The sequence below is a fragment of the Armigeres subalbatus genome, unplaced genomic scaffold, assembly GCF_024139115.2.
Source record: "Armigeres subalbatus isolate Guangzhou_Male unplaced genomic scaffold, GZ_Asu_2 Contig1429, whole genome shotgun sequence".
Taxonomy (NCBI): domain Eukaryota; kingdom Metazoa; phylum Arthropoda; class Insecta; order Diptera; family Culicidae; genus Armigeres; species Armigeres subalbatus.
Window position 1 is genome coordinate 6172 of NW_026942209.1, and position 27592 is coordinate 33763.

General features: G+C 39.3%; 1 long non-coding RNA gene and 2 pseudogenes across 1 annotated transcript; 2 read left to right on the forward strand and 1 right to left on the reverse strand.

The window, feature by feature from the left end:
• Window positions 1–856: 856 nt before the first annotated feature.
• Window positions 857–8004, reverse strand: LOC134202808 (peroxisomal N(1)-acetyl-spermine/spermidine oxidase-like; annotated as a pseudogene).
• Window positions 8005–16781: 8777 nt separating this feature from the next.
• Window positions 16782–18052, forward strand: LOC134202809 (uncharacterized). The gene is made up of 3 exons (XR_009977347.1): window positions 16782–17296; window positions 17368–17650; window positions 17802–18052. It is a non-coding gene; the product is annotated as an uncharacterized LOC134202809 (long non-coding RNA).
• Window positions 18053–23201: 5149 nt separating this feature from the next.
• Window positions 23202–26057, forward strand: LOC134202813 (protein TAPT1 homolog; annotated as a pseudogene).
• The last annotated feature ends 1535 nt before the right edge of the window (window positions 26058–27592 follow it).

Below are 27592 nucleotides of genomic sequence, written 5' to 3' on the forward strand. Positions count from 1 at the left end.
GTGTATTCCGGAAGCCCACGAATAACAACCTTCAGAGGCTTCGTTCCGGGAAAATCGTGGGAGTAAAAATCACACTTTTGGGCCAACAAGTGCTTACCGACATCCTGATAGTCGGGTGCAGTGGTGCAGATAATCTTCGTGCCGACGCTGCACAGCTTGAAGAGAGTGTGAATCTGTTTCTTGGCAAGCTCAGTGCGAAGTAAGGCGACATCCTTCGAAGAGGTGACGAGGAGTGGAATCTCCACTTTGGTAGTTACTTGCTGGTTCGACAAGACAGCATACTTTTTGTTTGCTAGCAGTCTAGGGAATGGTTTAAGATAGACGAAGATTACAGGTAAATAATCAATTGATTCCTTCTAGGGTGTAATTTCGGCATAAATCATATTTAGGGTGCACATACTACTTTATGCTTTCGACTTTACGTGTTATTTTCAAATTTATTACTTTTAGCAAAATACTTTTGTTGCCTGATAAGGACTTTTTCTTATTCCCATTCGTTTTTTTCTTTGCAAACTATTTTAGCGTCGAACCAACTATGTATTCAAATCGTTCCAATAGTGTCTTATTTTTCTGCTATCAAGCATCAATATGTACGTTCTTCGAGCATAAAAAGAAACTCTCGGATTCGAACACCAAACTTGTCTATCGAAAACAATCCATATCCAAACATACTATTTTCCTATTTCAACTCTCCTTTGCTGATATAATGCTTATTGTGAATGCATTTGTGGCTCATTAATCATATTGTGTGTGTAAATGTGGGGCGAGTGTGTTTGTGGGAATTTCATTGGTACATATTGAAAGCTTCGCGCTTATCATAGAGTACAACTGACCGTTAGTCAGTACACAACTTGCATTTTGGGCTGCCTTAATAAAAAGCGTCTATTTTATTTGGTATCGCTATACAAATGCAGAATAACAGTTTTCATTGTTCAACAACATAGACAGGTAAAACTAGATAACTTAATCAAAGTATATTGGTTGGGATTTTGCAGGTTTAGGTACAGTTTCAATAATGTAGTGGACTAGACTGAGCAAATAAAAATCTGCAGGAATACATGACAGTACATAATTTATGTTCAGAATATTATAATGTGACAGATAATTATATTCAGAAATTACGTCTTTAATATTGCAAATAGCACTACTAACATCATGTATGGTGTGTTGATAAGGGAGAACAATCTGGGTTCTTTGAATTATTACGATTAATCTTGTGTACTGCAGATATTGTCGATGGAATTTAAACAAACTGTAGGAGTTGTGCGCTACCAACATTGATAATCAAAATGCCTATAATATGAAATATGCTGATGCAATTTTCAAGACTACTTAAAACATCAGTCTAGTATATAATCCCGCTTAAAAAAATTGAGTGCTGAAATTTGAAAACAAGACCAAAAATTAGACGATTGGTGTCGTGCACAAAACTTGTATAGTACGAAACAAAGAATACAACATAAATGACCGCGCCAATAATGGAAATATAAAGGCAAACTGCAAATGCTAAAACTACAATAAATTACAGAGAAATCACTGGGAGCTTTCGTCGTCATCCATTTTATTACTCTAAAGCGATGCCTTGGATCCAGGAGCTAAGATCGCTGGTATCCGATTCCATCACTATTTCCTGCGGTGAGTCAGGCGTTAGGAGGATCTGCGCGGCTGTTCGGCCACTAAGGTAAGCACCGTGCACCGTTGAGTAGAAGTTGGAGTGAGTATGCTCTCCGGCAAATAGCACCGACGGCTGGAAAGTTGAAGATAAAAAGAAATACATATTAATCGAAGAAAAAACGAGCAAAGGATAATGTTTTAAACATAGCCTCGAGTAGACGTAGGACTTATATAAACGTAACGTATTTACATTTAACTTTTGAATTTATGGGCTTTAATTATAGGTATTGATATTGGAAACAACTACTTCCATGCTGTGTAGAATAATTAGCAATTAGTTTATTTAAAACTTCTGGAAATAAAACTAATAATTAAATAGGGGAACTGCTCCTGGAATTCATCTCATGGCTCTGATATTCATCTCATCAAAAACAAAGCAATGGAAAGCAATTTGATTTGTTTCTTATTTTTGTGATTTTTTTCAGCAGCGCGCATGTTGGTAAACAGAAGCGACGAAATTGGTGCTGTATTTCTTTGTTTCGCGATGAGATGAATATATGTTCAGTGAGATGGAGATCGGAACAGTTCCCCTACATAGTCAGAACTGATTTGTTTTTAACTATTAGACCCTCATTTACTCAAGCAAATGTTAATTAAATTAAAGTTCAAATATTCCAATAATAAATTTTTAGACGGGGAGAGCCCATATGGCATAATGCCGTTTGGCATACTGTCATTTGGCATAACGAATTAGATGTCTAAAGGCTATTTGGCATAACGACCATTTGGCATAATTTGTTGGGTACCTCGAGGCCATTTGGCATAACGACCGTTTGGCATAATGACCATTTGGCATAATCCTCGAAAAATGTATTAAATACAACGGGCCGTTTAGGAAAACTACCATTTGGCACAAAAGAGATTAATCGTAGGAGTATATCGACATTGTTGTTTCATAAGAGCGAAAGTCGCAAACGTAAACATTGACTTCTTCTGCTGATTTTAGGAGACTAAAGAAATTAAAGACTTCTGGCGATATTTTCCACTTCCGTTTTATAGAAGGCGCAGAGCGCCACCAGTTCCAAGTGGTTGTTAGCTGGGAGCGGTCCCAGTTGTTGAGAAATTTGCAGGAAAAGACATTGTTTACGTTTGCGAGTATGCATTTGCCCGGGATGAAGCAAAAAAGAAGATGACTCCTTCTTTAAAAGTACGCATTTGACTGGAGTAAGGCAAAAGGGTAGATGACTCCTTCTTTAAAAGTACGCATTCGTCCGGAATAAAGCAAAAGAGTAAATGACTCATTTTTTAAAAGTACGCATGAGCGGGCTTGGTAGTCATATGGCTACTGCTTCTGCCTCATACGCAGGAGGTCGTGGGTTCAATCCCAGGTCCGTTCCATTCTCCTACTTTGTATCTTTCTCTATATTTCTCATGTTCTAGCAATCGCTAGAACTGGAAATGGACTTCCATACCGTTTCCATCTCAATTCCTATACCTTCAACTTGAATATTCTAACAGTAATCTGCTGGAATTGGAAATGAACTATAAAGCGCGTTTCGAAACATCCAATTATAAATTCCATCAGTTGCTTTCTCCTATCTATCACATTGGCAGCTCGTTAACCAAGACGGACCTCTGCCTCTCGAACCTAACCCAAAAATTCCAACAAATTCCGCATGAAGTCGTGGCAAGTGCATAGGTATATTCGGCTTGCAGTGGGCGAGTGATTGCACCATCATTTCCTTTCCCTTCCCTACATTGACTAGCATTCTGACGTGGCAAGCGCCAGTATGACCTAACAAATGAGATCACCAGTACTTGTACATTTAAGATGTGAGCTTGTCCCAAGCAAACATCTGTTGGTTCCCTGTACAAGAACAGCTGATCTGGTCATAATGGAGTAGCAACTACGAGCAGTCAATCAAGCTCAAGCTCAAGCTCAAGCATTTTTTAAAAGTACGCATTTGCCCGGGATGAAGCAAAAGAGTAGATGACTCCTTCTTTGAAAGTACGAATTTTCCCGGAATAGTGCAAAAGAGTAGATGACTCCTTCTTTAAAAGTACGCATTCGACCGGAGTAAGGCAAAAGAGTAGATGACTCATTTTTTTAAAAGTACGCATTTACCCGAAATAAGGCAGAAGAGTAAATGATTTATTTTTTAAAAGTACGCATTTGCCCGGGATGAAGCAAGAGTGGATTACTCCTTCTTTAAGAGTACGCATTTGACCGGAATACACGGTTAGATGACTTTACCCATTAATGGGTACTATGTTATTGTTGATATTATTCCCACCGTGAAAAATTCACCCATTTTCTTGAAAGCACGGTTGATATTATTTCACGGTGGGAATAATATCAACAATAACATAGTACCCATTAATGGGTAAAGTCATCTAACAGTGTAAGGCAAAAGGGTAGATGACTCTTTCCTTAAAAGTATGCATTTACCCGAAATAAGGCAGAAGAGTAAATGATTCATTTTTTAAAAGTACGCATTTGTCCGGGATGAAGCAAGAGTAGATGACTCCTTCTTTAAAAGTACGCATTTGACCGGAATAAGGCAAAAGGGTAGATGACTCTTTCCTTAAAAGTATGCATTTACCCGAAATAAGGCAGAAGAGTAAATGTTTCATTTTTTAAAAGTACGCATATGCCCGGGATGAAGCAAGAGTAGATGACTCCTTCTTTAAAAGTACGCATTTTGAATGAAGCCAAAAGTGTAGATGACTCCTCTTTAAAATTACGTATTTACCCGGAATAAGGCAAAAGAAATATGACTTTAAGAATTTTCACACACACACTTTCACTCCAACATTGCTCACAACATGCCGTAGAAACAAAAAAAATACTGCGGCGCGCTTTGTAAATATTTCAAGCGAACAAAGATCATGGGAAAAGTACACGATCGAACATTTCAAACGTGAAAATGCCAAGGCATTATTTGGTCTACTCTGCTCAGCTCTATTATATACAAATGTGATTGGAAGACCAAAGCCACGAAGCAACTCATAAGCAGAATCAGAAGCAGCACGGCGAACCACGGAACATATGCCAATATTTATTAGTCAAAGTTTGAAGCCTAAGGACAACTCTATGTATAACATATATCAGATTGAAGTGTACTTCTTTGTAGTTTTTATCCTGAGACATTTTTTAATCCCATTTTCGGTTGCCACACGTTAAGAGAAAATCCACTCCTTAAAATACGCATATGCCCAGAATAACGCAATAATACAGATGTAAATTGAGCTTCTTCCTAGAGTATTATAATTCTTTTAATTTTTATGCCAAATGGTCATTATGCCCAATTGGTCGTTATGCCAAATGGCCGTAAAATCATTATGACAATTTTTCTTTATTATGCCAAACGGTCGTTATACCAAACGAACTTATGCCAAATGCAATTATGCCGTTTAGGGTAGCTTCAACTTCAACTAGAAATATGTTAAATGCGTGATGTTTCTCGCAACGCTTTTCAGTGCGGGACAAATATAGTGAAAATGCAAGACTGTCCCGCGAAACGCCTGGTCACATTACGCTAGGTGGATTAATCAGTGTTTATACTAAATAATTTCTGACTACACCACTGCAAACAAAATAAAACATTAGTTTTTCGTTATTTAATTGCAGATTTTTTTTTCTAGTGATTCGATTATCCGGAGTAAAAAAAATCGATACTCCGGATAATCGAGTCCGACCTGTACTGGTAACATTAGTAATTTCAATTCTGCGAAATGGTAATTCACCGTCAAATAATACAAACCGCAATGGACCACGAGCCCGGGCCCGTATTCTGGACGTTACCGAGTTCCAATATGAGTGGCAATACTGGAATCGTTATCGCAGAAACTGCGGGACATGGATGGATAAGTGGTTGTCGTATGCCTAAAACAAATGTCGGTGCGGCAATGGGACCTTTTTTCAATGCATGTCTTTTTACTGTATCTCCATCTACTGATATGCTGATATGCAGATGACATCAGCGTCGTCTTCAGTACAGAGACACGTATACATGATGTAATCCAGGATGTAATGCGTGAAATATTCAGCCGTTTTGGTGATGTTGACGGCGCAAAATTGAATTTACGCAAAACCGTTTCAATTAATGTTGTTTATTGCGAAGGAAATAATTGATATTCAATGGCTTCTAGGTATCATCATCGCGAATTCGATACGATTGATGGCGAGGTTGAATCTGAATCTGATGATTATGATAAGAGCTGCGTACATACTCGAAAATAAATGGTTCATTGGTATCTTAACATAATATGTGATATTATGTGATCGGAATTATTGCCATCTATACATACCTTTGACTGATGCGGACTAGAGTAGAGTGGCTGCGCGATATTGTCTATATCGTCCTGAGAGGCACCAACTGCAATGGCGGTGTAAGATCCGCAACTGTAAGGCTGCTTGCTCCAACTGGTGCACACGCACCGCTTTGGCTTAGGAATGAACGGGTCCTTGAGGAACTTTCGGAGGATTTCCGTGCACTTTTCCGCAACCACTTCGTGTGAAATGCGTTCCATGTATTCCGCTTCCCGGCCAGAGATCCATCCCAGCAGCAGGGTGTCCGATACTTTGGAGAATGAGTAAATTTTTTTGTACCAGTTCGATTTCAGGTACTCTTCCTCGTCAACGTTAGGTTCTGGGTCGATGTGCTCCCACAGGAACATTATTTCGCTAACCTTAGCGTTGAGAAAAGGCCGATCATATTCTAGGAAGATTTTATCTACAGTTCCGTACAATAGAGAATCAATCGATTCGAGTTTGTATTGCGGTAAGCTCGGTACAAACATTGTTTGTCCATGCTTTTTAAGCACACCAAGCGGGATAGAGCAGATTACATGATCTGCTTCGAAAATAGTACCGTTTTCGCATTCTATTTGAACGTTCGACGTGCAATGCTTGAAGCTATCATCAACGTTATCACTAGTGGTGGGATTGTCGCCGATCGGCACTTCCGTCACTGTTTTGTCGGAATCATCCGAGTCGATGTCATCTTCATCCTCTTCTAGGATGGTGTCTGAACTGTTATTGCCTGAAGAAACCCGGCCTTTTCGTTTCCAGTGGATTGTTCGTACTGGACACGAAAGGATTATGTTTTCTTTGGGGAGTGTATCACATAGCGGCTTCAGAATAGAGCTGTACCCAGAAGGCAACACAATGTTTCCTCCTTGTAGCTCGGTATAACTTCCCAATTCCAGTAAGTCAATTTCATCCATACTGTGACAGCCGGTGATGCACGTTTCTCGCTTTAGCAAGCATTCAAATATCAATTTCTTAAGATGTTTATCTTTGTAGTCGTCAACATTATTTAAATACAATTCTGCTTCCAAATTAATATGCTCCCAACACTGTGAATATCCGGGGGAGGAAGATACTGACAAAGGAAATATTCCTCACATCGTCGCAGAAAGCAAACGTAGGCTTCGTAGATTTCTTGTAGGACCTGAAAAGGCACTTGTTTGCCGTCCTCAGTAGCTGCGACCACTTTGTGCGGTTTCGGAATATTGATGATACTGATAAGACCGTGCTGCATTGCAAGTTCAAACATAGGATTGCCAAGAACGCCATGAATCCAATTTGCACCCAGCTCCACCTGCAAATAAAATTTTAAAACGATTATAATTCTGAGTCACCGATACTTTTGCAATATGTGTGTTTTGCCAATTTTAATCTTATCAACAGCCTAAAACAATTAATCGATACCGTTCCATGCAATAAGTTCTCTCCTTACATAAGGCACCGAAATTATTGCAAAAAATGTCTCGTCACAACACAATCTCCCTCTACGTGCATCTCTCCCCTAGCATCGAGATCCACTATGTCGATATTTACCTTCTGTGACCCCATATCAATGCCGATGATCCTTCCGCCAACCCGGCCTCGCGCTTCCAAAATAGCAAAATCTGAACATCCATTTTTAATCAAATGATTTGCCGAGGATAATCCAGCCATACCAGCACCGATTATGATAACTTTGTATTTTCTCTTCTTCCCTGTTGCTGCCGCTGCTGCAGCAGGATCCGACGAAGATGACGATGATGCACTCGTCGCCGTAGATTTTCCATTTTCATCACTACTCATGCCGAGTTGGGTGCTGGCTTCTTTAGTTCCGCCTGCACTGTCGGACCACAAACATTAGGCGATGTAACCAACCGCGATCAGACACAACCGATTTCCAAAAGGTCTTCCAGCCGGGTCAAACGAACGTAAACTGAACCTGCAATTTTTCAATTTTCACCACTTTTCTTCGCACTGCCAATGCCAAGGAAAACGGGAAAAACTCCTCGGTGTTGAGTTGCTTGAGCACGGATTGAAAATAATAAAAATTGACGTTTTGACGATTTTGCAATGATGCCGTGTTTCACTTGCTGTTTACTGTTCGGTTCCAAAATAGAGGTAATAAACTATAGAGTGAGATTGTCGCTGTCGTCACTGGCGAAACATCTTTTGCTGGCGAGGATATGGCACTAAATGTCAACGAAGGAAAAATCAGAACGTTTTGACAGATAGGTACCCAACATGTTTGGGGACGATAACAAAGGGAACCGCAGCGACAATCGTCCTCTATAGTTTATTACCTCTATTGGTTCCAAGCTTTGTCCTGAAACACAATACAAGACAAAATTTTCAAAACGACTTATCTGCTTTTGTAAACAAAGATTCAAACAACGATTAGGCGAATCTGATAGCTCTCCCACGCAAACCAACACCACCAATAGGTAGGTGAAGGTTTCCGCTACCTGTTGATGGTGTTGGTTTGCGTGGGAGAGCTATCAGATTCGTCAAATCGGCATCAACATTTCAAAAGGGCGAAACTGCTTTTGTAAACAAGAGCTTCTCACGTCTCTGGTGAGCTTATTTGTGCTCGCCTACGCAATCCAGCACCATTCAATGAAAGAAGAGGATCCGCTGCTTTCATCCGTGGTGTTAGATTTCGTGGGTGGGCTCAAATTATCCCACCAGCTACGTAAGAAGCTTTTGTGTGCAAAAGCAGTTTCGCCCTTTTGGACTGTTGGTGCCGAAATCGTCGTTTGAATCTTTGTTTACAAAAGCAGATAAAGTCGTTTTGAAAATTTTGTCTTGAATAGACGATGCATGGACTTAGAGCATCATTATCGGTCGCGAGCATTTTAATCACCCGCGCAGCGCTTTCATTTTAGTTTCGTCACTCGTTTCCGTATCGGTCACTATTTTCGGCTCTCAATTTGGTTGCTGTATTCCGTACCGGTGACGTTTGACAGTTGACAGTTCATCAAATAGCAGCGCTCTTATCGCGCTACCAAATTTGGTCACCTGTCAGTAGCGCTATACTGTTATAGCAGCGCGTTTAGTAGCGACCGGTAAAGTGTCAAGTAATGATACTGCGCTGCCAAACGGCTTAAACTCACCACCGGTAATCTTGCTCTTAACAGATGGACAGCAGAACAAAGGGAACCGAAGCGACAATCTTTATCTAGTAAGACGATCCCCACCGATGTGTATCCAAATGAGTGTCTAGTATAGGAACGAAATGCGTTCATATTTTATTTATGCACTTGTTCTCGCACCGGTTGTTTCTATCAAGGTTGTTGAAGTGCAATCATGCTTCGCACCGGTGGTGAATATCCGGTTGCTATTGAGGCAAACACGGAAATAAATAAAATCAGGAAAAAATTATTATTTATTTTCAAATCTTTCAGAACGCGCTCCAACTTTTGTAATATAAATATGTGCGTAATGCATTTTGTGATTATCAGATTAGCTAGACACACATCTGCTAGGTGGCGCTAGCTTATATGCGATAATTTAGTGAGGTGGATATCTCGAGATCTATAAGACTTAGAAAGATTTTGTCTTCTACAAAGTTGTTCGGGTAGCCATAGCATTTTTGATGGAGACTAGTTTAGTTTGGAAATTATACGCATAGCGGCGCTAACGTATGAGAAATAACATGTTAGGTTAAATATTTCTACATCCGCTAGAGTTAGAAAGTGGCCATCTTCTACAAAGTTATCCGAATTATCTGTTAGGATGGTTATTATGTAAGATTTAAAAGGGTAGTCAAAACCAGAAGATTAGTTTGAAACCGCAATACTCATTGGCGCTCGAGTTGAGTTGAATCGAGTCAAGTACGAGACACTGAAGATGGTCTTACTGTAGTATCTGTCAAAGGTACAACCAAGTGGTGGAATTAAATGGAATTATACGAACTCGTCTTATGGCAAGTTACTTTGTAGAATACGGCAATATTCTGAAAATTCCAGATTTTGAGATATTTAACCTATCAGTTTATTTCTTATACACTAGGGCCGCTAAGCGATTGTGTTTAAAACTAAACTTGCTTGCATCATGACGGTTTTCACCACCCGAACAACTTTTTGGAATACGGCAATATTCTAAAAATTTCAGTTTTCGAAATATCTAACCTAGCAGGTTATTTCTTATACACTAGCCCCACCAAGCGGTTATATCTTAATCTAAACCTGCGTTGATCATAATGGTTTTGACCACCCAAACAACTTTGTAGAAGGCGGCAATATTCTAAAAATTACATATTTTGAGATACCTGACATTTCAGGTTATTTCCAATACACTAGCACCGCCAAGCGGTTGTATTATTAACTAAACTTGCTTTCGTCATGATGGTTTTAATCATCCGAACAATTTTGTAGAAGACGGCAATATTCTTAAGATTTCAACTATCGAAATATCTAACCTTTTAGGTTATTTCTAATTCACTAGCGCCGCCAAGCGGTTGTATTTCAAATTAAACTTGTTTTCGTCATGATGGTTTTGACCACCCGAACAACTTTGTAGAAGACGCCAATATTCTAAAAATTCCAGATTTCGAGATATCTAACCTATCAGGTTATTTCATATGCACTATAGCACCGCCAATCAGTTGAAATCCAAACTAAACTGACCTCCATCACAATGGTTTTTCAGCAGACGGCAGATTTTTTATTTATGGGTTACTTTATATTTCCGTGTGATGGTTTGGCAACGGTTGGAGCGGGTCGCCAAATTTGCCAACTCGCTATTCACCGAAGGTTGCGTTTACATTTCCCAAACCCGTTTACCAACGACCGGTGCGAGTTCGCGTCATGATAGAGGTTGCTATTTTGGCTTTATTTACGCACTGGTGGGGATCGTCTAACTAAAATATCTTTTACTTAACCACGAGCGTCTTCTTTTTCCACGATTCTTCTTCTTATCGGTCGGAAAAGTGACATCCGCACACTTAATCGACAATTTTTTTCTCGGTAGAATAAATTAACGAACATGACCGTAAAAGTTGATTTTCACTGATATCCCGTTAATAAGTATGACGTTTATTCAAATTACTGAAACTCGGCAGTCAAATTTGCAGTACACTGTAAACCCTACAATACTCTTTAAAGAGTAAAAAATGAACACTTTTTACCGATATAGGGAACTGTCAAAATAATGGGTAATTTGTTTTTCCTAAAAATGAGCATTTTGTGCCCATTTTCATGTTGCCTGTTTTTACCCATTAGTGGGTGAAAAACAAGTTAAATTTCAAATAAACTCTTGGCGGAGGAATGGTAAGAGTTTTGTTTTTACTATTAATATATTAATATATTTAAAATGATCGAACAATTAATTGATTCTTTTTTAGTTCACAAACGCCTTGTCTCTCAGTATGTCCTAGGGATCCTATAATGAGAGATATGCGAAAGCGGCCATTGTAAGCCAATCGAGCATTGAGAACTGTCAAAACGTGAGCCAAATGAACGTTGTTATTGTTGCAGATTGAGACGAGGTTGAGAGGTATTGAGATAGATTTTAAGAAAAGTTTCATCGAATAAATAATTTGTTTTACTTTCGCGAATAGAAGTAATATAGTTTTTGTATTGTGTTTCGCCTGTTTGTATTGCACTTTTATTTTAGTGATAAAGCTTATTTAAACACTGTTAGTGGACAGACAAACATAATCCAAATTGTTATCAAATGTAAAGTCATATACAAGCTTCAACACTTTGCGCTGCGGCAAGTGCTGGAAGCGTTTGCTAACAAAAGTAACAGCGTTGCTAAATCGTCTGGAAAAATATTTGCATATCTCTCATTATAGGATCCCTAGTATGTCCCAAGGGAAACAAACAAAAGTTCGATTGTCGCGGAAAACCAACTTGTGCAACATAGCGCTATTGAAATGCTCCATCCTCAGGTCAACATTATGCTGCATGCATCATGCCCGTCGTCCACCAAATGGAACCGAATCAGGCGGTCTTGCGCGGTGCTGATTCCCTCCGTCGGCAGCTTCCGGTGATTCAAATTTAGGAGGAGGAATTGTAAAAGGTAAATTGGATACTTTCAAATAAAGGCTTTTCTGGTCTAACTGGTTTTTTACCGTAGCACTCAAATAACGTCGGATTGTGCGCTGACCACTATTGTCGGAAAAGCCATTGCAGGATTGAATTCTGAGGCTGCTGCTGGAAGTACTTCCATTCTGATAGATCCAGCATAGTAAGTTCGGTGGATTTATCTACGACGAGAACTAAATACAATCTGGAACGTGATTCGGCAAAGCAGCAAAAAAGTCCATCGACTCTGTATTTTCACTATTGATAAATTATAAATAAAGAACAACTATTCCATAAGCCCCATATAAATGCGTTGCTTGTTTTAATATTATAGTAAATTAATTATTATATTTTTTTATATTGCCATCAAGAGTAAAAAATACTCATTTCTGGGGATTCAATGTTTTGCATAATGAGTAAAAATTACTCCTGAATCTGACGTACAGGCCTACTACTCATTAATGAGTAAACGCTGTTTACTCTTTTAATGAGTTGAACTATTTAACTTCATAATGGGTACTTTTTTACCCATTAAAGAGTACTTTGGTGGCACAGTGTAGTCATCGGTAGTTCGTAATTCAACTGAGTTTCGGTAAACCCATCTGTCATACGTGAAACCTCTCGCGTTTCTGTCGCCGTTGAAAAACGTGAGGAAGAATAATGGGAATTTCATCTCTAATTTTTTGGGTGAGCATTTGATCTCATTAATAATCCATTTCCTCTCCGGGCATGATTACTTCAACATTGATACATAGTAATAATATTTTCGTATTAATTTTAGCTTCAGCTGTATTTAAAACCAAAAAACAAGATCGATGGTAACCGCTTTGCCCGCGAGAAAGCGGCTAAATTAAATATGATTTAACATCATTGGAAAAATCGGAAAACAATTCAGGGAAAAGAACCATTCGAGCAAGACCCACTGTTTCCGTTCTCAACGTTACAGAATTACAGATTCCTACATCAGGACATGGTTTGTAGTATTTGGTTAGTACATAATAGTAAAAGTTTCCGATATTGTACAAAAAAATATATAGAATAGAAATCCTATTCTTTTTGGTGGGCAACTTCATATTTGCAATACCATTTCTAATTTTTGTTTAGCAATATGCGAAAAATACGACACGAAATACATTTCACTTTTATATTAATTGATGCTTTTATTATTTGTTTTGATTCATCTGAAAATAAATTAAAACAATTATTTACTGAATTTCAGCAAAGCAATTTACCGACTAACTCGGTAACGTATTACCAAACGGTGCGTTAAATTTTGACAGCTGGATGGCAACGAAAATTTTACGACCAATCGGTAGTTTGAACTTTCACCGAGAATTTTACCGAGATATCAGCTGTTGGATTCTCGGCAATTTATTTTGCCGACCTCGGCGAAAAAAATTAAGTGTGCGCTGCGGGCCGATGAATGGTCCAATGCACCGAGTTCATCATTGACGTTTGAGCGGTGTGCTGTTTACTAGGAATGAATACTTTTTTATTCATTGAGTTTATTCAACCCACTCGGAAAGGTCTTCTAGAAATCTCCCGTGATATCTCTGAGACAAAAAAATTAGTCTCCTAGATATTTTTGGTCGATTTCTAGAACCTGTCAGACCTCAAATCCGCCTCAAATGCAACAACCGTTTAAACCGGTGTCTACCTCAAATTTTAGACGAGTAGACCGTTTGAACCGATAGGGATATGACAGGAGTGGTCTCTTAGATATTACCTCGATATCTTCTAGACTCGAATACCACGGGTCTTCTAGACTTCTCCTAGATGTGGGTACCATGTTGCTTCTTCTTTTTCTTTTCTCTGTTGATATTTACATAAAATTTCATGAAACACACCTTTTTTAGGAAGATATAAAACATCTATGTATTTTTGTAAGGGTGATAATTATAACAAAAATATAAATTGGGGACAACTAACTACGGTACATATTGGGTAATCGGATACGAAAAATACCTGGACATGTGCATCAATACACGGAATGTCCATTTTTTAGTAATGGGCTATCACGCAGGGCACAGTCAACCCGGTCCTTATCGTCGGAGAATCGGTTCCTTTTTCTCAACGACTGACTTGGTGTACCCCACGGTATACGGTCATAGTGATACCGCCTGAGTCAGCTGAGGAGGCCTTGGATGATGAGTCTTGTTGTCCTGCCGATGTGGTGCTCTCCATTTCATTGTCGCTTGGGTCACGATCCTTCCTACGAGTGTTGGCATCGGTGTTGATGGCTGGTATTTTTCTCCCAAGGTTGCGGCAGAATATTCAGACGTAGCGTGTCTGAAATGTGAACGCTTATGCTACGTTTTGACAGGGCAAGTGAGTTGAACAACTCAGTTGAAATCAATTGACTTGCCAAAAGTTGAACATGTTCAACTTTCTTTTCGTTCAAGTGAATTGAATTAAGGTGTTTACACGTTCAGTTCGCGTTCGATTCAAGCGACTTGCTCAATTCACTTGCCTTGTCTAAACGTAGCATTAGGCTTTCGTCCGATTCGTGAATTAAACTATACCAATGGGTTAAAATGCCGACGATTTTAAGCCGATGTCCACTGCACTGTCGCCGCCCACGAATCTGCGCATCTGTTTTCACGGGTGGTATTTTCGCTCGAATTTTACGGCAAGTTGCCGTGAACGGATGGGAGGGGTACAGTGTACGGTGCGCGTGCGATGCGAATGATAGAGTAAAAAAGATGGCGCGGCGCGTAGCATTTGAACCGTTTCGACGAGTGCACCGGTAGATACACACACAATTGTAAATAGCCGAAAGTACTATTATACGGGCCCAAGTCTTTTCGAGGTAGATTCCTGTTCGCTTCTAGATATTCTTCCATGCGGGAAGTGTTAATTTTTAGTGAACAGCGCACCTAGAGATGTCGCAAATGAATCGATTACTTCGATTAATCGATTAATCGTTGTGATAATCGATTAATTTTGAATCGATTACTACACAACGATTAATCGATTCAATAATCGACAAGAATCGAGAGTAATCGATTGGTTACTAATCGATTAATCGGGATTTTACGACATCTCTAAGCGCACTGCTCAAACGTCATTGTGTTTATTCGGTGCATAGACTTATGCAGGGGTTCATCGAATTCACTCACCCGATGGCTTTTGACATTTGAGCGTTCATTATGCGACCCGCTCAAACGTCATAATTTCTTGGGGGAGTTCATTTTGCGTTAGTCTATTGGACCATATTTCAGTGAACTCGGAGCATTTAAATAAGTTCACCGGATGTTCATGTCGAGGTTAATTTTTTGTAAACATTGCCCGCATCGAATGTTTTCTTCAGGGTTCTTATATCAGGGTTCACTCTGTATGTCTGTATTCACCTTGGTTTTCTTCTTACCGAAAATCGTCGCGTGAAGATATATATAGAGCACTGCATGGAAAAATCTCTTTCTCTTTCGTTCTTCATAAATTTTGACGTTTACTGGCTGTAGTAGATAAGATCTCAGATGGAATAGAAGAATAAAATGTTTCAATAATTTTATCAGTGCACACTTGGTTATCATCATCATCAATTGATGACAGCAAATGAACTCCGACTACACAAAAGATTCCTTTCGTCAGTCGATGCGTTTTGCGTAGGTGAGAGGGAGAACGAAAATAAAACTGCTGTCACGTTAGGCAATACCTGCGAATGAGGGAAGAAGGAAGAAAAAATGATGCCTCTTGCAATAGTTTCGAGCGAGTTGGCTGAGCAAAAGTGCGAACGGATACGATTGATGTTCTGTGAGAGAGAGAGAGAGAGAGACCTGTCGGCTTCGCTCGTCGAACGGTTGAGACTGAAGTTCTCACCAAGGAACTTCTGTGTCATTCTATTGGCGATTTTCAAGGCGATAGGACGTATTTTGGTCGCGGTTTGTTGGCTGGCAGCAGCCGAAAGTTTTAGTTTCGCGAGTGGCGTCACGACACTGGCCTCGTTGTTTTCTAATTTCTTTGCAGCGAGAAAGGGACAAAGCTGGGTGGTGCGGATAGAATCAATTTGGTTGTCAAACTGAAGCCAAAATTTTCTATTGTGCCGGAGCCAAACATTGAAGATTGTGGTTATGTTCGTTTCTGATCTAATATTGAGAAGTATTGTTATTATTTTGGGAAAAAATAAAAATAAACTTTGTTTGAGTTTTGTATTCTTTGTAACAAATATTCTCACATTATATTTCTAGTGGAAAATTAGTGGGAATGCAACTAAACAGCATTCGTTACGAAATTTCACGAGATTCAGCAGCTGATCGGAACATGAATGTATGTAAACCATAGAAAAGTCATGTAGAGTCTCGCGCATTTGTGCGCTCTCATGTAGCGTGGAAAGAGAAATTCATAGAGCGGGAAATGTTGGACAGCCAAGTAACTGCAAAATAAGCGCAGAAAAGCGGCTCTATCCGCAGAACAATAGAGGTAATAAACTATAGAGGAAGATTGTCGCTGTCGTCACTAGCGAAACATCTTTTGCAAGCGAGGATAGGGCGCTGAACGTCAACGAAGAAAAAATCAGTACGTTTTGACAGTTAGGTACCCAACATGTTTGGGAACGAGAACAAAAGGAACCGCAGCGACAATCGTCCTCTATAGTTTATTATTATGCATCTCGAGAAAATATAGAATACTGCGGCGTCCTGCTGGCTGCTTCTCAGGTATTCGCAACAGTCACTAAACACGACAGAGTCAAAAAAAATCTTACCCACCGTATGCACTTGTCATGATAAACACTCTCCATGTACTCAGTGACTCCGGTTGCCTCTCACTAATACAATCGAGTACTGCTGTCATTTGGCGAAAAGCACGTGGTTTTGTTTTGAGAGGGAAAATTTTCCTTATCTTTTAACCCTGTGGCTATCTTGACGTCTACCTTCGCAGTCGAGCCTGCGAGAGTAAGACCGCCGCGAAAGTCTAGAAAAAGATAAGCGCGACAATACCTCTATTCGCAGAACCCAGCACCGAAAAAATTCTTTATATTGAATATATTTGTCGCACACATAAATATAAAAGCCATAACATCTCACACATATAATGGATTGTTTTTCGATAATGACATTGATAACGAAATTCAAGAAGCAAAGCGAAGCAAAAATAAAATGGCGCCTGAAAAAAAGTTCGGTTTTGTACTCCTAGCTAAATAAAGCGCTTTCATTTCTAAATTTCATCATACGTTAAACGTTTTAAAATAAATATATTTAATATCTCTTTCAATTAAATTCCAACATGTTTTTAGTTTAGTGTATACTGCATTTTCGCCATAAAATAAACAATATTCATATGCTGAGTCGCATTTGAAGCTAGTGCATTTTCCAGCGATAAAAATCTGTTCCCCGATGGAGAATCTAATAAATATTTGCCGGCGCAGGTAAAATACCATTTTTTTCTATCGTCCGATTTCACATAATTATTGTTTATTTTATGTTATGGTTCCCATAGGTGCGGGAGTAGCTTGTTGCTGTATCCGTGGACAAACCAATCGGTTCCCACCAGCCGCTCTGAACTTCCCAAATGGAACTGCTGGAAGCATTCGGTCATCTTTGTTCCGGAGACTCCCCGCTCAAATCGTCCCGCCAATAAACAACCTACTGATATTGATACAATCAATGAAAAGGACTCTGCGGTATGATGTGATATTTTGTTGCTGATGATTGGTTGCGAGCTTCGGGAGCAACACCGGATTTGATTTCCGCCGCCTTCCATTAGAAGCATGAAACACAAGGTAAGTGTTACAAATGATTTTTAATCCGGATAAACATTTGACTCAAACACACCATAGATCAAAAGAAAAATAAAGGCACCGCTATTTCACACAGTGACAGTGTCCATCATGGAACACAAAATCACTAATTGTCATATGTTTTCTTTTGCAGCTATTCACCGGTCAACAAATTATGTAATCGAAAGTTTGGAGCGAAACGCCGGGGACCAGCATCGGGCGGTGCTCAAAAGGTCGTGTAACGTAAAAACTTGGCAAAACCGAGTTTCATATTGGTTGTTCGGCTACGGCACCGAAATCACCGGAGTTCTTTTCCATTTTTGGAAAGTACGATGTTGTTCATCAAAGATCCGAGATTTAGCGTAACGGAAACAGGTCACAGCTTATACAAATCGTAATGAGGGTTGCCCGAAAAGAAAAAAATCTTAGGTTGAATGGTGTAAACTGTACAAAAACAATAAAATTTATGAGAAACAATAAAAAATATTGTGATTGTATTGTACGGTTTTTTATACTAATAAACCAATCTATTGTATTTACAACAAAATTACAATACCGTGGACCCCCGGTAATATGACCGCTTTTAATCTGAACACTTTTTAATTTGAACCCCGTTGGTTTAAACATCGTTCAAATTAAAAATGGTTCAAACGTCATTTAGCACGTGGAGTCTAGAGAAGAAAAATGAAACATCGCGAAACGGAACGCAGAATCAAAACAAACCAGCAAAGAGAGCGGCCAGAAACCAGTTTTTCTGATGCAAATAGAGTAACCAGAAGTTCATATTAAAAATGAACCCCGTTAATTTGAATGAGGTACCGTTCAAATTATCGGGGGTCTACGGTAAAATGTTTTATCTCGACAGAGTATATTGTTCATACCATAGATTTACAATAGTTTTTGTTGTTACTAGAGATGGGCGCTCCGCTCAGGAGCTGTTCCAAAGATTCGCTTCCTTACATTGAGCTGATGAGCCATGGATCTTTTTTAAAGAAACCCAGCTCAGCAGCTCACTTTAAATTGATGAAATCATTGTCAAACACGCGCCTAGAGAAATTCCCTCGAGCGTACGCACTCGAGTACGCGCGCTGTTGTATTTTGTACAGCACAAACGAAAATACCACGCTCGCGGTACACAACACAAGCGAGCTTGTATGAGCATTCCAGTCCAGTACCGCGCACGTGCTGATCGTTTATTATTTGCACCTCAAGCACCATCAAGCCAAGCGACAGCACCATCTAGCCAAGCAACAGAAATCATTTCTGCTGCAGAGAGGAATAAGAAACACACAAGCAAAAATAATCTAGCTTGCCGTCTATTTCTTAACCCATACCCACATACTCGGCGCTACGAACGGACAAACAAAAAATATCTAGTAGTGCGGTAGCGAACGAACCGTACTAAGCAAAAGATCCGAAGATCCGAACAACTCTCAGTTCCGCTCATGTCGTCGTCCATCTCGAAATTGCTGTGACATGGTAGCGAGAGCTGCGCCACCAGCTCTGATCCGTGCGACACGGATCTCGATCCGGATCAGTCGCGACCGATTCTAGCGAGCGAACCGTGTGGTTCTAACGAACCGAACTGGGAGCTGTGTCTTGCACGGAGCGGATCTTTTACTTGCGACGGGTTTTCCCGCCAGCATACTGCTACATGTGCACTCGGTTTGTTTGTAGCACCGTGCTCTGTATTTTTTTCACTCTCTTGTTTTTATTTCTCTGGCATTTCGGGAACCAATATAGATGAATGGGCTCGCTTGTATGAAAATGCCAACTACGCATGACTAGAAGGGTTAGAAGCGCGCGCAAACAAGGCATTGATTTGCTGCACCCAGTATGAAGAGAAAACTTATGACACGTGATATGGTTCATATACATATCAGAGGCTAGGGACTGAATTATTCAAATTAACGATTTGAGAAACGTTATCAACAAAATGTAACTTAGAATTATGAATAGAAAATAATGTTGACTTAGTTTTTGTATAGAAATAAATGTGATGGTTCTAAATGAACTCCTAGATGGTCAGAAAAAGCGTAATAAATGTTATTAGTTTAAAATTGTCGATTTTTCAATAGAAATTATTATCTCACTGTAGCTTAACATTTTAAAAATTTCAAAGTGAGGTAAATAGATGAATGATGAATGGATGAATAAATTAATGAATGACATAAATTTTTCAAATTTTTGAACAATAATTAAAATAATAATATTAACAATTATGTTTTAATATATGTAGCACTAGTCGACCCGGCAGACGTTGTCCTGCATAGTAGGCGAAAATACGCGTTGTAAACTGCCCATTCAAAATATCCATACAAATCTTGGTTTTAGTTTTTCATTATTTTCTCAACTTTACTCGTGATTTCAGCATGAGGAAATATCATATAAACCCGTCGGAAATTATAACGGACATATCAGCTGAAGGAATGAAGAAAATTCGTCCACCCGTTTGTGAGTTATGTGGATACGAACACAGACCATTTCATTTTTATTATATAGAATTAAAGAACTGAAGAGCTGATCCAAGGAGCTGACTCTTTTCAATGAGCTGAACGGATCAGATCCGCTCACTGCAATGAGCTGTTTTGCCCATCTCTAGTTGTTACATCAACTTTCAATAATAATATTTACAAATTAGGACACAGATACCGACTGATTCGAAGGTATAAATTGAAATCCGACAGGAAAGAGTTCTGCGACATCAATTTGGTTCTTGATGACAAGGTTTTCCGGCACACGATTCTCGCTGCCTGGAAAACATAATTCCTGGTTGTTCTGCTCGTTCCGTACCGATGATAGTACAGAATATCTGGAGGGTCACTCGGCTACAAAAGATGCTGGAGTTGACTCGAGAGCTACTGCTGGAAGCCAAAAGAGACGACAGGACATCAGCCCCGATTTGACCTTCATCAATTTGCGATATGCCAGCCAACTCTTGGCATGATTACTGAACAACAACGAGCTCTAGGTCTGTTTTGATTCTGGGGTTGTGTTTCGATTTCCATATAGAAATTCTTCGACGTTATTCTGATTGAAGATTCACCACAACGGAAATTCATAAGGTAAGTGCGCTTTAATCAGAATAAAAAAGTATTTTCTGATATTTTGCTTTGCAGCTGTTACTGCGAACATATTTTGAAGCCTTTTCTGGATAAACTGAGGTCGTCAAAAAATCACTTCAGCGGTGATGGCTACGGTATGAAGAAATGTCCTCCCAGGTTCAGGAAATCCGAAAGCGTTTCAAGCAAAACTCAAAATCGAGTGGCAGTGGAGCGATTTCACGAGAAGTACGTGCGGTTCACGATCGAACGGACCAGAAATATTCAGTAGCCCAAAAGCAACTATCAGGAAACGTGCAAAAATATGTGCCCTCTGAGAAGAAACGTTATATGAAAGAGTCATAGTCATAGAAAGTGTATATTTCAAGTGACGTCGCAGGAAGCCGGGGGAAGCTCACAAAATCATTACTCAAGAAGTTCGTCTCTCTTTGCGTTCAAGTTACATTGAGAGATGAGTTATTTGCTGATGAGAATTCTGGATTTATGCGAAGACGAGGACGAACACGCGGACCACAATTTATTGGCTCCATTTTGTTTGGGACTGGATGCGCAACATTCGGAAGGGTATCAACGCAGCAGGAGTTGTGCTCGGGCGGTGCGATTAGTGAAACAATGTGCAAGATTCCATATCCGTTGTGCTGGTAGGCTGGTCGCCGAAGATCCGTCCGTTTTCGACCAAAAGATCAAGACGGAAAACATGAACAAGTGTCTGCCTGCAGTCGTTGAAATATGGCTTCACTTGGTTGAAATATGGGCTGAAAGGAATGTTCAAATGAAGCAAAGTTTCGGGCTTATGTGCTGATGCTAAACTTGAAAAAGGGGAACTTCGTGTGAGAGGTAAACCAATAGGGCCAGAGAATTTGTAATTCGCAGGAAAGTCGATTCGCGATGAAAGTCTATTTTGCCGTCGACAGGTTCTGCTGGTTGGTTCGACAAACTACTTGCATGAATGATTGCATTCTGTTACATTGCTTGGGGTCGAAGAAGCCATTTGTGGTGAACCTTTTTAAAAAAAGTCAATCCTGGAAGATCACTAACTCGAAACCAATTTAACTCACTCACTCACTCACATACGAGAAAATTTGCTCCGTGTCATTCAAAAATCCATCAAGCTTCCCGTTTCATTGAGCCCCATAATTATGGACGACGAAAAAATCTCCGCGTCAACCTTTATCTCAGCGAAACCTATCTACCCCTAACCAACATCCTCCGGAAACTTCTTCCAGTCACCCCGAAATTGATTCAAACGAGGATTTCGAAAGAAATATTTTATGGATTCTTTTGGAGATTTAGCAGGGAATTATTTGGGGATTCCACAGGGAATCTTTTAGGGATTCAATTGAGAAACGAAATATGCATATGTTGATATACAAAAGCTTAAGTAAAAAAGCAGAAGTAAATAAAAATAGAAATTTTTTAACCTTATAATTGTGAAATTCCGCTGAGACGCTCAAAAATAAATAATTACGTTGTCAAATGTTGTCGGGCAACAATTTGGAGTTGATATCGCAATAAAATTATAATTTCAATTGGAAAAACAATTATGTAACAATAAATTTCATTGTTTTGGTCAAAAACTTATGACAATACAAAAACAATAGGAATTGTTGTTTTAGGTTTCCAAATGTATGAGAAAAAATGGATTTTCCTACTGTTACGGTAACTAACAACCCTATGTTTTTATTGTAAAAGTGCCAATAACAATACATTTTATGGTGCTCCACAATAAATTGTATTATATTTGTATTGTAAAATCCACAATAATTTTTATTGTTAATTTAATGTATTCTTTCATATTGTAACAAAAAAAGCTACTGTTTTTTTATTGTACTTTTTATTCGGGTGCTGTTAAAAGCTGTGCGACTTTTGAGATTACTGTATAATAATTCATTATGTATTGAAAATATAAGTTGATTATAAATAAATAAAATTTATTTTTTTAATTACTGAATTCAAAAGCTAATTCTATATACCATTATACCATATTGATGAAAATAAATGAATTTTATGAATAAATACCATTCAAAAGTATTAACAGATTATATAGAATGCATGGCTTAACAATAATCGAATATATGTGTACCGCTAATACATTTGTTATATGGTATACACATAAACTTCATTATTATGAAGCAATTGCAAATATCTATATAGCCCACACATAAACCTGATATGAATTTTTTCGACAGTGTATAACTGCATATTAGAGACCACACATACATTTTATTTGATTATAGATTATATTTGTACTTCGCGTGGAGAGTGGTTATGTGTGCTCTAATTAGAATCATGAATTAAATTAATGGATTTTTGCCAATAAAAATTTGTGGAATTTTTGTAGTGAGGGACAAAGCAGTCCGTGCAGTGCCCTATTGTTATTTTTACTACACGACCATGGCAAAAATTACTCCACACTGTTTCAGTGTGCCATTCCTGCATGCAGCGAACTTAGCCCGCGTCGCATCAGCTGTTGTCGCTTTTGTAATTCTAAACTGTCAAAATAAACATTGTTTGTGTCTGGTCAGCAGTCTTCATCGCATTGTGAATTTTTGTGAAGAAAAAATTGTATAATATCGGAAGAGCATTAAATATTCCAACAATTTAGCTAGCGGAAAGTAGAATGTCACATTGCTAAACAGGTAACAATCATGGCCCAACGATTGCGTGAGGAAAGTTTTTCAACGCCCGGCCAGCAGAGGAAACTTCGCTTCCGCGGTGATCTGGCGTTGCAATATGGCTTTGCGGGAATGGAAGGAACGGCCCCAAATACTTCTGGCGCTGGCCTGAATCGAGTTGAAGATATCGTATTCCAGGATGAAGTTGACACCCGCCGGAATGCAACTCGGAACGGAGAAATAGGTGACGGTAAAGGTAAGTTTTAGTTTTTCTTCGTCATTTTTTTGTGTGATCTGCAAGGAGTAGGATTCTGTAGATTTGTTATGGTTCGGCTGAGTATGCAACGAAGTCAAGTAGGGGTGCTCAAAAACACGGAATATAATGTTTTTGCCTTAAAATATAATGACCATTCATCGTTTGATTTTTAGTAATAACATTTAATTGGTTTAGAAGAAATTATTCTTGCTTTTTTTTTCATAATTTGATTGCCAGACTGGTACCAGTTCTTTGGATTCTTTTCTTAGTACGGCCACAATGGTTTTTAAATGTGACAATCTTTTAATACTCTAAAAGTAATGGGTCTGGGTAATGAGTGCATTTTATTACTTCGTACTAATTACTTAGATTAAAAATAATAGGCAACACATTTTATAAAAACTTATCTATTATTATACAGCAACAAAAAAAATCATCTAAAAGTGTTTTCAATATTTAAAATTGCAGATAATTCGAGCCACAACAGTTTGTATGATTTCATCCGGATTGAGCTGACCCGTGGCTACGTTCTGGAACACGATGAGGAACGCTACTCGGCCAGACGTGAGAAAATTTATTCGTTCATGAAGATTCCCCGAGAGCTGGAAAGTTTTATGGCCTATGGAGTGCTTCAATGCGCCGATTCGTTTCTGTACATGTACACTTTCCTTCCGTTGAGGTTTGTCCTGGCCCTGTGGGCTTTGATGACCAGACCTGTGGCCAAGTGTTTGGGCTTGAGGCGCCCTAGTCAGCGATTGTTGGCTCCAGCGGAGATTTGTGACTTACTGAAGGGATTAATTTGGATTATTTGTAGTTGGGTGATGTTCTACGTAGACACAAATATGCTGTACCATCTGATAAAAAGCCAATCAATCATAAAACTGTACATATTCTATAATATGCTGGAGGTCGGTGATAGACTTTTGTCTGCTTTCGGACAGGATACAATCGACGCTTTATTTTGGACTGCCACAGAACCAAAGGACAGCAAGAAGCAGCATCTTGGAACGATACCGCACTTTCTGTTTGCTCTCATCTATGTTACGATTCATAGTGCCTTGGTGATGTTCCAGGCCACGTCGTTGAATGTGGCAATCAACTCGAACAACAAAGGACTGTTGACGATTATGATGTCTAATAACTTTGTGGAGTTAAAGGGCAGTGTGTTCAAGAAATTTGACAAAACAACCTTTTCCAGTTAAGTTGCAGTGACGTTCGAGAGCGGTTTCATCTTACAATACTCATGCTGATTGTACTGATTCAAACCATGAAAGAGTTCAGTTGGAAATCGGAACAATTTTTTGTAATGATTCCAGACTGCATCTATGTGATGCTGACTGAAATTTTCGTCGACTGGATTAAGCACGCATTCATCACACGGTTCAACGAGATTCCGGTGGATGTTTATCGAGAGTACACGACAAGTTTGGCTTATGACATGACCCAAACTCGTCAGAAGCATGCCTTTTCGGACCATTCGGATCTGGTTGCTCGGCGAATGGGCTTCATCCCTTTCCCATTGGGAGTAATCCTTGTAAAAGCCCTATACCATGCTCTCTCCTTCGAGAATGCGGCTTCTGTTGCCCTGTTCATCATAGCATATTTGGTTCTCCTTTCGTGCCGAGTATTGAACACAGTTTGCACCCTGGGCAAGGCATGCGATCTTATGCAAAAACACCAGGATGAAAAGAATCAAATTTCTCAAAACAGTAATGGCCATTCTACATCAACGCCTATTCAACAAGCCCGCAGTGCCAGTAAAATAACGACAGATATCGCTACCTCTCCAATCCATCATCCAAACCATCTGCTACAGCGATCACAAACCATGGAGTCCGTGCCGCACTCAACACCTTTGATTAAAATTTCCGAACAACAATCAGACAGCGTAATTCGTGAAACTTCCTCTCTAGGTGCTACTGCGCTTTTTTCCAACAGTGACGTTGATTTGGACGACGTAAAACTAAACGACAAAGTTCTCAATCAGTGTTCGGATACGGAGGATCTGTCCCGCAAAGAGGACGAAAATCTTGCCCGGAGTGTCCCTGACCTGCAGCAGGAATCGTTGGCGGCCGGCTGTAGTCCGGCGGGCGATTGCTCATCTGGGGAGGGCGATAGTTTTTCGTCGTTCCAGGGAATGCACCATCGGACGCACAAACGATCCGAATCGGAACCGTCGATACAGCTGGACCCGGACCTTAGAGCGGGTACTTGAGCCCGGCAGGTTCCCCGGGATAGTCACAACCGTCTGATGGCACCAAAGCAAAGGCTGGCTTATAGACAAGCTTTACACCATTCTGCTGGATCTTAATATAGGGACTTATTGGAAATTTAACTATCGTGCTGTTTCAATTCTGCCTTGGTCAGTAGAATTATATTTGTTAGAAGCATTTAGCTTTAAGGAGTGGTTTTTATTTTGTTTTTGCAATATTTTGTAAATAACACGTTTTTGAACGTTTCGCTTGCGGAATGCTATTAAGAAATTGTCGTTTAAAATAGGTAAAATATTCATTGTAGAGAAACCCCCTGGGAATGTCGAAGAAAATGGAACTCGTGGAACGAATGAGTTGCTGACGATGTGTTGTATGAAATTTGAGTTTATTGTAAAGTGGGGAGTAATGTGCAGTGAGATAACTTTTTTTTTCGTTTATTTGAAGGCTCAAGCGCTCGAAGGCATAACGGAGCCGAAAGTCAATTGAAATTTTATTACAATTTCATCTTTTGCTTCTTATGTTCGTATGTTAGTGTTGGGGAGCCGAAAAACTCGCGGCTTGGTCGAGGTTAAGGAGTACATACAAAAAAAAATAACACAGGACAAACTGTAATGATACAAGCAAAACGTTTCTACCGAGCGGAGTGGGAGAAAACAAGTTGGACATGGCCCTACGAATGGGGGGAGAGGGATTTAAACAATGACGTTGATGCGCTTCAAAAAATTGGACAGGATAGTGGACAGTTCCAGATAACGTGATTGATGTCCTGATGGCCTACCTTACAACCCCATCGATTGTTGTCTGCGACCCCTACTCGATAGGAATGTGCGTTTAGTGAGTAGTGGTTGGACATTAGCCGACACATTACCTTAATAAAGCCTCGGCTAAGGTCCAACCCCTTGAATCAAGGTCTTTTCGAAACCTGCGGGAGAATAGAATGTAACCACATACCCAAATCTCCTTCATCCCATTTTCGTTGCCAACTGAGCAAGGCCTGCTGACGAGAAATCGAAAAAAAGTCATAAATTTTGATTGGAAGATTCGTTCGATAAGCTTGTAACCTGCACAAAAAATACCTGCCTAGATTGCAGCATTTTCGGGCAGCAGCTTAATACTGGCTACCAAGCGAGCCATAAATTGGTTCATGGATCCCGTGTCATCCAATATTCTCGCAGCATTTTACTGAAATAATCTCCCGACTATACTGCGGTTAGCGGCAGTATAGATAACGATCAGCCAGACGATAGCTGGCAATACACATCTCAGTACCGTGACATGCCCTATTACCGTGGGGTTAAGGACGTGTCCACAATAAATTCGCTATATAAAATTCAATTTGTAACAATAACCCTTAAAAACTATGTCGCTTTAATCAATATTAAATACATTTGAAGGGAAAAATATGTTTTGTACTTCAACTCATAAAAAAATGAAGAAAATAGTATTCGACATTTGACTTATGAATATGCCTAATACCGCGTACATTCCGAAGAAGATTCCAAATACCGCGCAGAAAATTGCCTAATACCGTGCCCTATCAAACAAGCTCAAATGATGAGCTTAAGAGCACATTTACAATAAAATATGTAAATAATTGAATCATATACAAATTTCAATTAAATTATTAGGTCATACATACATACATAACGCATAAAAATTTACTATTTTACACAGATACCTACTGGGAAAAGAATCATTTCCTTGGGATATTGACGGTTTAAAAGCGTTTATTAATTTTTCAAATAATTTACTTCACATCAGGTTTTAGATAGATGATATCCAATCGACTGTCTAAGTAG